This window comes from Pinus tabuliformis, chromosome 3_2, assembly GCF_031772625.1.
Source record: "Pinus tabuliformis cultivar Carrire ecotype Pingquan chromosome 3_2, CPIR1, whole genome shotgun sequence".
In the NCBI taxonomy this organism is placed as follows: domain Eukaryota; kingdom Viridiplantae; phylum Streptophyta; class Pinopsida; order Pinales; family Pinaceae; genus Pinus; species Pinus tabuliformis.
Genome location: NC_142302.1, coordinates 945,791,028 through 945,805,439, shown reverse-complemented (window position 1 = coordinate 945,805,439; position 14,412 = coordinate 945,791,028).

Sequence of the window (14,412 nt, the reverse complement as noted above, 5' to 3'; positions counted from 1 at the left end):
AAAGACGGATTAGGCGATGTCATCCTCACCCCTGTCCTCTGGATCAGCACTGTCCATCCATGAATCCCAATCTGCATTTGCCAGCGTGAAACAATCCTCTCGCAGCTTTCCAGTAGGAAGCAACTCCCATGGATGCTGAGAGTCCCTGTCCTTATTGGCCACTCCTTCGTTGGCTAACCTATTTGGAAGCATATTTTCTTTCCTTCTAACATGAACAAATCTTATTGTTTTAAGGATTTGTAAGTGTGAGTGGATACAGTGAAAAACTTGCAGCAACTTCCAGTGCTTTGACACTTTGTCTGGCGAGGTTCCATTTTGAATCTTCTTGGCTGCTTTGATGACCAATTCCGAATCTGCTTCAATGATAACATTCTGTAAATTTGCCTCCACCAGGATCTCCAAACATTGATCTAAAGCCAAAAATCCAACCATGTTATTGGTGCCCTTTTCCAGGTGGCCATGGAAAATGTATTTTCTGTGCCTCTCAGGATCCTTGATGGGACCCTTGAAGCCAGCTTCCCCGGGATTTCCCTTAGAAGCTCCATCAATATTTACTTTGAAGGAGCCTTGTGGAGGGGGCTACCACCCCTATCCCCAGAGTTTATTTCTCTCACTTCCTTCTTTATTCCTTGAGGGTTGATGGATTGAAGACCCAAATTAATAATAATGTGTTCCTCATGAGGCAGAGGAGGATTTGAGGGAGTTGTTCTCAGAATGCTCCTAACTGTTTCCTTGAGCTATTTTAAAATCTGATTGATTATAAGCAGGGGCTCTCTGGCTTTATTTTTGAAGATCTGCATATTGCGTTCTTTCCAAATATTCCAAATGGCAAAGCCTAGTACAAGCATCCAGGCTTTGTTGATGATCTCATTCTCTGAGAAGTTATTCCTCCATTTTGTTAAAGTGTTGGATATGCTAAGCCTGTTCTTGTTGGTCTGTTTGAAGTTTGAGGCCACCCAATCCCAAATTTTCGTAGAAAAGGAGCAAAGATTTAGAAGGTGTTCAATTGTTTCCTCATGAGAGCCACAAAGGTGACATCTAGAAGGGCCAATGAAACCTTTCTTAAGAAGGTTTTCCCAAGTTAGGATTTTCCTTTGATGAACTAGCCAAATAAATAATTTTATTTTCATCCAATGAGGAGTTTTCCACAACTCCTGCTAGACTTTCTCAGCATTTACAAAGTTAAATCATGTGATTGCCTCTTTGAGGTTATAGTTGCCTTCATTATTCTTTCCCCATATTAATTGGTCAGGTGAGGAGGAAACCAGAATCATTCTTTGCTCTAAGTCCATTGCAAGAACTTCTTCCATGGCCTTCAGAAGGCTCTCTTCATTGTAACTTAGGTCCTTCCATTTCCTCCATTTTTCCTTATCCCTCCCCATATCCCAAAAATCTTTTACTAATAAAAGACCTTTGTTGTCTGTGTCTCTCTTGAGGGTTTCCAATTCATTCCTATTTAGGATGGGTTCATGTTTCCAACTGTCCTCCCAGAAACGAGTCCGATCCCCTGCTCGAATTTCCCAAAAAGAGTGTTGCTGAACAATACCTTTGTTCTCCCACACAAGGTTTCATCTGTGTGAGCCCCTAATTTGTCCTGTCATTCTAATGTGATCCTGTTCCTACCAGTGCTTGGCGTACCTTTATGTCCAAAGCTTGGACCAGGGGGCTCTTGGCTCCTTGATCCATTGCCACCAGAGCTTTGCTCCAAAGCTTGACTCAACATTTCCGGATCATGCAGCCCCAAACCACCATGGCTTTTGGGCTTGTAGAGCTTGTCCCAGGCAACTAGAGCCCACTTATTTTTATCTTCCCCTTTGCCCCACATAAAGTTTCTTTGAATGCTTCTTATTTGCATCTTAATCCCTTGAGGAGTAGGGATAGCTGCAAACATGAAAATGGGAATGGCTTGCAATACCGTTTGAGTGAGCATAAGTCGCCCTGCAAAGTTTAGATCTCTGCAAGTCCAATTGATGATTTTGTCCTGAAGTTTGTTTAAAATAGGTTCCCATATTTGCTTATGCAGAGGTTTGTCTGTAAGAGGAATGCCAAGATATTTGGAAGGCAACTGGTCCCTTTGAAAACCAAGAATCTTGGTGATATTTCTCAGTATAGCAATATTAGTGTTAAAGAAGAAAACTTTAGACTTGTTTTGACTTACCTCTATGCCTGCTGCCATAGTGAAATTGTTTAAGATATCTTTGATTTCCTTGGCTTCCCTAACTGTGGGTATACCTTGTAGCATAATATCATCCACAAATTGTTGATGAGTGTTAGCCTCTCCATCCGGGGTGAGCTTGATCCCTTGAATTCTACCTTCAACATTTGCCAATTTGACTTCCCTACCAAGCCCTTCCATCATGAGGACAAAGAGGAAGGGGGAGAGCGGGTCGCCTTATCTGAGCCCTTTGGAAGGAGTAAAAGTATTAGAGGGAGCTCCATTAAGCAGAATGGAGAAACTGGTCGAGGTGACTAGTGTCATAACCCATCTTATCCAATTTTGGTCAAAGCCATATGATTTTAGAATGGCTCTAATGTAAGACCAGTTGAGTTTGTCATAGGCTTTCGTAAGGTCCAATTGAATGATCATACTTGCTTGCTTGTTGCTTTTGAGAGAGTGTACCACCTCATGTGCTTGGATGATGTTGTTTAGAATCTGTCTTCCTTCCACATAGCCTATTTGCTCTTTTGAGATGAGAGAAGGTAGTAGTGGCTTGAGTCTGTTGGCTATCACTTTGGAGATGATTTTATACACCACATTACATAAGGCGATGGGCCTAAACCCATCTGGGGTCATAGCATTTTCCTTTTTGGGGATTAAAGCTATAAAGGTCGCATTTAGTGCTTTCAAAACCTTTTTGTGTTGTCTTGAGTCTTCCACAACCTAGAGGATGTCCTGTTTGACTGTATCCCAGCAGGCTTTGAAGAAATCAACATTGAAACCATATGGGCCTAGTGCTTTTCCACTTTGCATTTCCTTGATCACCTCACTGACCTCCTCTTCCGAGACTGGCCTGTTTAGATTGTGGTTGTCCTTGCTGGTGACTAACTTGGGAATGTGCTAGGTGAACTTATCAATGAACCTAGATCTGTCTTCCAGTGGCTCCTTTGCAATGTTAGAGAAGTGTTGTACTAGGATTGATTCCATGTCCTTGTGAGAGACAAGCTCAATACCTTGAAAATCCTTTAGCTTTGTGATTTTGTTATGTGCCCTGTGGGCCATAGTGGGTTTGTGGAAGAATTTAGTGTTCCTTTCTCCCTCTTTTATCCATTTAATTCTGGATTTCTATCTCCAAAATGTTTCCTCTTGTAAGCAATGCTCCTCCCATTCTTCCTGCAGAGAGTCAGTTAGTTTTTGCCTTTCCTCATTGAAATCCTATGTGATGTTGATCTGATTCATTTCTTGGAGTTTCTACTTAGTTACTCATTCTGGCCTTGATGATATCACCAAATTCCTTTTTGTTCCAATCCTTAAGTTTGGATTTAATGTGTTTCAGTCTCTGCTGGAGCATGTACATCTTAGTACACTGAATATTCAAATCCTCCTTCCACCATTTAGCAATGTTACTGGTGAATTTGGGATGAGAGAGCCAGACATTTTCGAATCTGAAAGGCCTATTTCTCAGAGTGCCCATAAAGGAAGCTTCTAGCTAAACTGGCCAATGATCCAAGCCACCAAAGGGCAGAATGGACGCTATGATGGTTGATCTTGTAAGGAGAAGATCCTCAGAAACGATAAACCTATCCAGTTTTGACGCCACTTGGGAAAATCCTCCTCTTTTGTTGTTCCAAGTGAAGGTTCCATTTATAGTCTTGGTGTCCACTAGTCTCATGTTCAAGAGGAAATCTTGGAAGGCTTCAGAGTCTCTGCCAAGCTGTCTAGTGCCTCCTTTTTTTCCGAGATGGATATTATCATATTGAAATCACCTACAAGTATCCAGGGTATATTGGGATAACGTGCTCTGAGACCTTCCAAGGAGGTAAGAATCTTGAGTTTATCTGCTTGTTGTTGAGGGCCATATACATTAGTTATCATGTAAGTCTCCTGGTCACCTACGGGACTACAAACCACAGAAATATAGTTCCTAGACGCTTCAACATCCAGGATTCCCAGATTTTGTGGATTCCACAGCGTGAGAATCCCACCTGCAAAGTTATTAGCTTTAACTTCTAAATAATCATACTTGATTAACCATTTGTTATGAATTTCTCTTATTTTTTCCATTGAACATTTTGTCTCCTGAATAAAGACCATGTCTGGTTTTTCTTCTTTTATTCTATTACTGAGATTTCTCTGTTTCCTTCTACTACCTAAACCTCTAATATTCCAGGTTGTAAGCTTCATTAAGAAAGGTTGGTAAAAGAATAGTTGGTAAGATCTTTCATCTTACTTGAGTTAATCAGTAGTTTCCCACATTCATTTAACAGTTCATTTTGTCTTTTCCCTCCTATTTTCCTCCTTGGGTTTTTTGGAGATAGTATCTGTGGATTCTCCATCATTTTGACTCCACTCTAATCTTGGCTTTCATGGTTTATTTTGACACTAGTTCCCTTCGATTGTGCCCTCCATAGATAGATTTGTTGGACTTGATCATAATCTTCTTTTGGCAATGAGTCCACTCCTTTGTTCTTTCCTTGTTCTAGAAATTGCTCGAGATCTAGATTTTCCTTATCTAGAATCTCCTGCAGTTCGTGGTCCTTCGTACCTGCCTCACTTGGAGTCATCTCATGGTCCTTGCTGATCTCCATGCAGCTTTGTAGCTCCTCTGTCTGCTGGTTGTTCGATGGGATATCCTCCATTTCAGCTTCCATATCCTACTCCTTAAGAACGTTCTCCTTGACTTGGACCATCTCCATGCTCTCCTCCACTTCCTCTAGGATCTTGAAACTATTGTGTCTTGCTTGTTTGTCTTCACTTTTTTTTCTTGTGTGATCGTTTACCCCCTTTCCCTTCGCCCCCAACCTTGGTAAAACCCTCATGATTATTGTCCACAAAGGCTTTCCCATTGCTTTCCAAGTTGTTTGTAGGGTAGTCTCTGAATATATGGCCATGTTCATGACATTTGCGGCATCTGAATGGTATGTGCTCATAGTCCATTGTTTGAACCCATTCTTAATCATATACCTCTAAGATTATGGCTTCCGGAAGGGCACCAGATAGATCCATTTCCACACATATTCGGGTGAAGGAAGTATATTTACCTTTGAGAGTTGCCTCTGAAATTTTTAGAAAATGCCCCAGTTTGTTGCCTATGGTTTTCAAGGACTTTGGTTGTTAGTAGTCTAGAGGTAATGAGTATAGTTTGATCCAAACCAGTGCAGATGTGAATGTTTCACATTACAGAACAAAATTCATCGTCCATGGCTGCATGTAGAGCCCTGCTACAGCGTAGAAGTAAGCTCCCCCTTCAAAAACTCGATCTTTGTCCTCTAGGCTTGCAAACACCACTGTGAAGAATCCCTTAGAATCTAGATGTAAATGTATTTCTCCCTTTGGCTTCCAATGTCTCCTAATCTAGATGTATAAAGCCCTCTCTATTGGCCATAACCCCATGAAATTGCAGATGATCGCATGTTCTCTCATATGGTCCCTGTGCTCTTGAATCGCAGGATCACTCAATATGACCCAAGGAATGATGCTCGATTTGGGTTTGCAAACTCCCGTAGTTCTTGTGGAAGTTGTTTTTCTACTGCCACCTCCCTTCTCCTTTTATTTACTTGTTTCTTGTTGATTCCCTTCCTGATCTTGGGATTTGTTTCTTCCAACTGTCTCCTTGCCTCTTTCTTCTGAAATCTTTCCCGACAATTTCTTGAAATGCCTCCTTCTGTGACTACCTAATTGTAGGAGGGAGCGTTGCTCCCCCCTGCGCGTCCTACCATGGAACCCTAATGCAAAACCCTAGTGTCAACTTCGATCCGCGTTCAAGTTGCAGATCTCTTCTCGCCACCTTTCATTATTCTTCCAACACTTGGTGTAGTTTGTTCTTCTAATTCTTTTCATTTTTTGATGTTCTTGTGTTTTTTCTTTAATTTATTGTTTATGTTTTTCTTACATTTAATGTTTTCTTATATTATTTGTTGGTGACAAACTAAGAGCCTATGTTCTAAAACCATACTAATAATAAATTTCAATAACATTGGAATATTCAACATCCTAAAAGGATAAGTTCTCACCCAAAACACTAATAAATGTTATAGGAGTAAATTTAAATAGTTAGAAAACAAAACATTAATATTATCTTATCACCATACATTCATCAAACATTTAGATAAATGCACATAAAATAGAAATGTTAGAGAGTAAATCATTACAGAATCCTTTTTAATTAGTCCATAAAATAATTCCATATATGACTCTTACAATTCCATACAATTGTCAAGGGATTTAAATGCCAATTCCCTATTCCTTCATACAATTACTAATATTAATATTTCCATACAAGACTAAATTAAGTGATTATCCAACTCTCATATTATCATTTATAAATTCCTTTATATGCACCTAGACCTTCCATATGCACCTAGAACGTCCAACATCACAACCTTCCAACATACATATAGGCAATTGCATTAATTCTAATTACATTTTGTTGGGCAGGGGATCTCCCAAGGGCAATTTTGGGGCTTAAAGCCCAGATTTTGGTCCAATTTTGTAATCCAAATGTAAAGACTCTGCATTTTGTGGTCGCAGAGCATGTAGTTGTTAAAGAGTCATAGGTTTATCCACCCTTATTTTGATAATGTAATGTCGGTTGTAAAAGATCTACCCATGGTCCACGGACCATGAAATTGTATAAATAGAGCTAATCTCTAGGTAGATAGAGATCAATCAATGAATGAAGAAGGAATCAAAGATGGAATGATGGATGAGAGATAGCTCTGAGTAGAAGACTAAGTTTTGGGTCGTAGCGTTGGTAGAGGCTCTACAGCTGAGTGCGTAGAGGCCTAGAGGTCCGCAACTGAGTGCACAAGGCGAGTCGAGTCTGTAAGTATCTAGAATTATCAAAAAATAGAAGTATTCTATAATTTCTGCATATTTATTTCTTGTTTATGCATCTGTTATATTAGGTATGAATTTCACTTCTAATGCTTATACGATGCACGAATGTGTATAACAGTATTGGTTAAGTGAACACAAGTAAGAACATTTGTTTATGTGAAGCTAACTAAGAACTATTAATAAGATAAGTATGATACTTAGTGTAGTTTAAGAAATATCACAGTTCACTGCCCTAGCAGCGTGAAAGCATATCAGCCCTTGGTTAGGGCTATGCAGAAGCCAATTGTAACATTTCGCGAAGGTATTGAAGGGTAGAACAAAGGGATAAGCAACCTGCGCGAAGGTAGGTATAGTTGGAAAAAACTGACATCACATCCATCTCAACGGTGCGAAAACTTGGTTCCAACATCCCCTCATACTGCTTTGGGTGAGACTTCAGTTCGTGCTCTGCGGGCTGATCCTGAAAGGGCCAGTATTGTAGGGATTTGTTTGTCTAACTAATGTTGAACCTCGGTTAGGCCCCCACAAGCCAACAAATGGTCCCGTTGCCGGGACCATAATCTGCATAAGAGATGTGTGATGTATCACTAAAATCCAACTAAGAAAGAAATCGAAGGCTACTTGGACAAAAGGATTCACGAGTTTGCGGCACAGGAGAACAGAAACCCGTGACTGTCAAAAGAACAATGGTTGGACCAATACCTATATACGGAGATCCACGAGATCTTTTTCACCTCTTTCCCTACTGAGCTATACGAGTGGATCGTGAGGCTAACAGATAGCCAAGGAAGGTGGAAACTTGACGATCCTATTATGTGGACCCCAAAGCTAGTGCGAAGTTTGGAAGCATCAGAGGACAAGATCGCACGCGTCGTCGATCATTGGCTCAATCGCATTACAGGAGGATTTGTTACTGAGTTCGCGGTTGACACCTCAATCATCTATAGTGAGGCAGAGCGATGCTTTTTCAAAGGACCACGAGGTAAGTAGGCAAAATATCTGAATACTTGGATTAAAATGTTGTTGTGTGAAAAACGGGTTATGCAGTTAGCTTGATGTTTAGGACTACGTGAAGTAGAAAAAGTGATAGAAATGAAGGAAATAAGGGTTCGGAGTATAGCCCCTTGATTTCACCAACGCGAATGGACAAAGAAGGGATAACAAAGGTCTCTCCCCGAAGTGCTATTCAATTGAGAAGACAGGTATTTCTGCAAATACCACCTCCTCCCACACCACCTCCATCTTTATCGCCATCACCTTCAACTTCACCCATACCACCTCCACCACCACCGCGATTCAGTATGGCAAACACAATGAAGTTTCCTTTGTTCAAAGGCTTTGGAAATGAGGACCCAAACTAATTCTGGTTCGTTGTGAGGGCTGTATGGGAAGCTCAAGGTGTTACAGAGGATACCATAAAGAAGGCAACACTGGTTAGTGCTTTGTAAGATCGCACGCTAACCTGGTATATTAATTACTCCAGCAATAAATTGAATGCTAGAGTGGCGAACATCCAAGCAACACTGAATAGGGAATTTAGCAGGCCTAAATATGAAGCACAGTCAATTGTGGGATTCAAAGAGATAACGATGCTACCAGGTGAGATGCCTTGGGAACTAGATCAGAGGCTGAAATGTACGATCTGTGAAGCCAACATGAATTTGACAGATGGACAACATCGCGAGTAGTTTGTGGCTTCGCTACTACCACATTTAAGGAGTGCTCTATCGTAACAGAAGATAACAACTCAGGTAGAGGCCCTGGAGATTGCCATGAGACTAGATGAGACTCCGATGCAAGATCCTAATCTAGGAGTTCAACAGATCCATGCGCAACTGAAGAATCTGTGCCTTGAGATGTAAATCTTGAAGTAGGATAGGACGGTTCGGCGAGAGGTACGTGAAGAAGTATGGTGCGTGAAATGCAAGAATCAGGGTCATGACAATGACCACTGCCCGATATTTACAAATTACCTTATAGGAGGAGGACCAATGCCTTTAATGTTGGAAGCTCAAGTAGGACCTAGTGCGGAACTTGCTTTGTGGTGCGTTATTTGTTAAATAGCTAGAAAGCATGCCACGAATAATTGCCACTTGTCACAGAAGTATACACAAACTCGCATTAGTTGTTTTGCAACTTTTGTAGGTCAGTGGGACATGACGAGCATACTTACAGGAGCTATGAGTTGATGATGGATAGAACTCCCACCTACAGGGTTTAGGCCGAGACACGACCCCTTGACTAGAATATAGGGATGGCTCAGACAGGATTTCAGGGGCACGGATGAGGCCAAGGTAGAGGAAGACTTGGTAGAGGTTGCAAATAGTTGATTTGCTACAATTGCAGAGGGCCATGACATTATGCCCTTGATTGTGCTAATCCAATGCGCCCGTCGTGCAAGTATTTCACACCATTCGATCATGAAACAGAAGATTGTCCTACGTTGATAGCCAGGATATGTGACAAAGGAGCGCTAATGCCTCCACTGACTCAGAACCTGCAAATGATGAGGTCTGAGCCATGTGAGAAAGATCCAAACATAAATATAGTGCTCCAAAGTGGAATCACGATGGGAGATGACAAGGGAAAACAACCAGAAGATAGTACATGGGTTCGCAAAGCCCTAGCGAAGGAGGCCAAGTTTGATTTGGAGCATGCTCAGGAAACCTTCATGGAAGCTAAGAAGAGATTCACTGAGACCTCCACTTCAGGAAGCAAAGGTAAGCCTGAGTCAGAGATGGACCCCTCTATGCTAACAACCTTCCTAGAAACCTGTATGAAGTTACTGTGTGATAGTAAAGCTATGAAAGGGTTACAGGAACTTATTAATAGATGTGTTGGGACCATGCTTGGTGAACCGTGTGTAGTTCGCAAGATTGGAAAGCATAAAACAAGGACATCACGTGAAAAGAGACTGACCATGCAGATCAGAGAATACAAGATGGATCAAGTCATTATGGATTTGGGATCAGATGAAAATGTTTTATCGAAACAGAGATGGGAGTGAATGGGGAGACCTGCGCTACAATGGTCTCCAGTTTAGCTAAGGATGGCGAATCGGTAGAAAATAATACCCATGGGGTAGCTGTAGGGAGTGACCGTGGATATTTAGGGAGCGAGCACGTTGGCAGATTTTGAAGTAATAAAGATTGTTGATGACAACGATCCCTACCCCACACTATTAGGAATTGACTGGGCTACTGATATGAATAGGATAATCAATCTGAAGAAGCGAAAAATGATCTTTGAGAAGAAGTCACTACCTGTAATAATACCCTTAGATCCTGCTGAAGGATTGCACTATACGGAGCCAGTCCGCGACTATGAGAGTGATGATGACTTGGTCTGCATCTATAAGATAACAGCGCGAAACTAAGACTGGGTAAATCCCACCATGGATGGGTAGATTACATGGGAGTGCAAGAGCTCCTGCACTTCATATTCCGACAAAGAAATAGAACACTGGCAGAATCGGTTACATGAAGTAACTATGCTAAATTGGAGTATGATGACTAGGTCGCTGTGCTGTGTATTGTCAAAGGTAAAAAATCTACCTACTTATGATGGACTGAATGAGGTAGATACCTTTTGGGATGCATTTGAAAGGGAAGTGCCAGAAAAACAACACTTCTAGGCCTTGGACTAGGCACTGCATGCTACGCTTGCAAGATGGTGGGGTACACACAAGGGGAGTTTTGATGATTGCCGCGAATGTAGGAGAATGATGTGAACATGATTTGGGAAGCCTAAGATGTGATTGAAAGACACGTACGATGGGAAGAATGATCCTCGCGCGCATTTGGCCAAGTGGACACAGGCTTATGGAGAAAAGCCTCAACCTGAGCAGGTGCACTTGTACTCCGCACTAAAGTGCTTGGTCAATAAGCTTGTGTTGGGGCGGTGCATCTACAGATGGCTCTTATTGTTCCAGGAATAGAATTTTGAAGTTGTTGTGAAGCCTGGACGATTGAACATGTGACCTGACCACCTATCACAGATTCAGACATGGGGGAACCTACTAATTTGGAGGAAGGATTACTTGATGCGTAGCTCTTTGTAGTGCATGTTATGGATGGACATTTCAAGGATATAATACACTTCATAACAACTGGAATTGCCCCAGAAGGATACTCTGTCTAGGAAAAGAAGGAATTAGTGGTGCGTGCGGTAGATTTCTCTGTCATTGTTGGGCATCTATACAAGATGGGGAATGATGAAATGCTGCGAAGGAACGAAGAAGCATCCTTACGGATGCTCATGGGGGTGCTGCAAGAGGACATTATGCAGGGAGAGAAATCACGCAAAAGATTCTACATGCAAGATTGTGGTGGCCAACCCTTCATCAGGATTCAAAAGCATATTGCAAGGCATGTGACGTATGTCAAAGAATAGGTAGGCCATCGCGGAGGGATGAAATGCCTTTGAATCCACAAATGGCATTGCAAACTTTCAAAAAGTGGGCAATAGATTTTGTAGGACCTATCCACCCTTAAGGAAAGACAGGTGCGAGGTACATTACCACTACTATGGAGTACTTGACTCGTTGGGAAGAAGCACAGCTGGTGAAGGATTGCACGGGCGCAACCACTACGAAGTTTCTATTTGAACATATACTGACGTGATTTGGATGCCCAAAGATCTTGATGAGTGATCCGGGCATGGATTTTCTAAACGAAATGATCACTGCACTGACGAAATAATTTCAGGTGTATCATCAAAAGAGCACACCTTATCACCCACAGGCTAACAGAACAATGGAGGCATTCAAAAAAGTACTTGAAAATGTGCTAACCAAGGTATGAAATGCTCAACAAAGTGATTGGGACCTATGTGTACCTACAATATTATGGGCTTATCGGAAAACATGTAAAAAGTTAATAGGACAGACACCCTTTAGGCTGGTATATGGAGTTGAAGCTATGATGCATATGGAATACATTGTGCCTAGTCTGTGCATAGCAGTGCTCACAGGTATGACGAATCGGGGAGCCTTGGAACAGAGGCTCGCATAGTTGGATGAGTTGGAAGAAGAGAGATTTTCAGCTGGATTTCACCGACAAGTCCAAAAGCAGCGTGAAAAGGCATGGTACAATCGACATATTAAGTTGTGCATCTTTAAGGTGAATGACTTAGTGCTATTATATGACAGTAATTTTGATAAATTTCTAGGGAAACTCAGAATGCATTGGCTGGGGCCATATGTTATTAAGGAGATTACGGATGGTGGCATGGTCCAGTTGGTTAAGTTGAATGGAGATCCCTTCCCAGGAAAAGTGAATGATAGTCATTTGAAGCCATAGACAGGTGGCCTGGCCATTTGACTAGCCAACAGAAGCACAGTCTTAATGCTCCAGGTAGCTGAAAGGAGGCGTGGGACTATAAACTACACTGCCTGGGAGCTGTGCAATTGTAAGACTGTGCGAAGCAGCGAAGTGTCACAGGATCTGCGACAACGCGAAGAAAGCTACGCTCGTGCGCAGGTCCGTTGGAAAGTGACCGTTAAAGTCACTATTCACGATTTGATGGTTGGTTTGAGGCCAAATCAGGCAGGCAGAAGGCATTTAAGTTGACCTTTATGGGTTATATTCTTGAAAATATACTGCCAATATAGCATTAATGGACCTAATGTGGGGGGAATGGTCGAATTCAAATTCAAAAGGCCCTATAAATTACAAGTGGCTATCTAATGAAAAACACTTGGCATTTTGAGAACTGAGTTGTTGCGCTATCAAGTGTGTATGGACCTTTCAAACTTTGAGGCTTTGAGAGCAAGTTCAGTGTTTGAAACATTATCGTAGGAGACGCAGGACCTCTTGACTAGGATGTCGACACTCGAGGAAGCCGCACAAAAAATTACGGTAGTGGAAGCCCTAGAGAGCGCTAGAATAATAGTTGAGGTCCCTAAATCACCCAAAACACCGCAACCTAAGAAGGATAAGCAGGCCATGATCCTGGTACGTGTCTCGCCCAAAAATCCGCAGAGGACCAAGCTCACCTTGCAGGAAAAGGGGAAGGCCATTAATCTGGAGGCCGATGAGGAGGAGTCTGAAGAAATCTTGGTGGAGTAGGAAGATGTAGAGATGGAAGTTGAGACCCAAGGTGCGGACCCTATTACCTGGTTACTTGAACATGTTCCTCCACGCAAGGGCAAAGCCAAGGTGCTGAAGGACATAGATGAGAGCAAGAGCTCTCTGCAAACTCCACTGCTCCCAGACGATATTGTTTTTGAGGGACCGCACTTGGGGTGGGTTCTTGTGTTGAAGTTTGAAGATTGGGACCTCGCAGACCACGAGAAGTTCCCACATTTAGCAACTACGAAGCTAATGCGCCAGAGGATTGACAAGACTGCTGGAACAATTCAATTGGAGCCGTGAACATGGCTCAGAGGTGTAGAGAAAGCTGGGTTGCTTAACCTACTCTGGGTGCTGCATTACCACCATGCCCTAGTGACCATCTTTGTCATCAGGCAGCTACTTTGCTTGGTGCATGATGGGTGTTTGTGGCTGGAGGAGCCCATTCCCATCATCATCAAATTACACCGCTGCCTCACTCATGAAAGGATCTAGCCAATATTTCCAGAGGCAAAGGTGGCGAGTTGGCCCTAGCGGAAGCAATGAAGAAGAGGTTCAAGTTGGAGAAGAAGAAACGAGGCTACACCATCTCCAACATTAACAACCCTGTAGTTAAGTTCAAGACACAAATCCTGGTAGGGAAGGTGACGCGGAAGTGCCACGTGGATGAGGTGCCCATGCCCATGGTTGCACTAGTGGTCCAATGTGCAGAAGGAGTCCAGTTCAACTGGGTGAGCTATCTATGCAATGAGTTCCTTGCGAACTGTTGTGATGCACAGGAGCAAGTCAAAAAGTTTCACTATGCGTGGCTCCTGTTGTCGATAGTACTGGTGGCATGGGAGCTACTTGAAGATAGTCAGTTCCCTTCGATTGCATCGGACCTTCCAGATGCAATGAAGTACGCTTCGCTGTGGGTGACCAGGGATGTGCAGTGGATAAAGGAGAGCAAGATATTTTGGATATTAATGGAGATGAATATCTGGATGGGGATCAATCACAAGTCGCGATTGTCACCCATAGTATACACCAGTCTACAGAGCTTTGCAAAGTTCAAAGTGGATTTCCACCATGTTCTTATTAGGGCACAGAAAGACCCTATGAAGACATGGCATAACCTACCATACCTGGTGACTGATGATGTCATTTTCATAGTTCTTGAGTCTTGGTCGTTGAAGTGGCGTGCTCCAGTTAGCTCTGTGGTGGAAATGGACAAGTTCACCACACAACACAAGAAGGAAGAGACAAAGCTTCGAATGGCGCAGCTGGAAGAGAAGCACGGAAAAGAGGAAGAACAGGCTAAGGCCCAGGAAGCATGCGACATCGCGAAAGTGGAGGAACAACAGA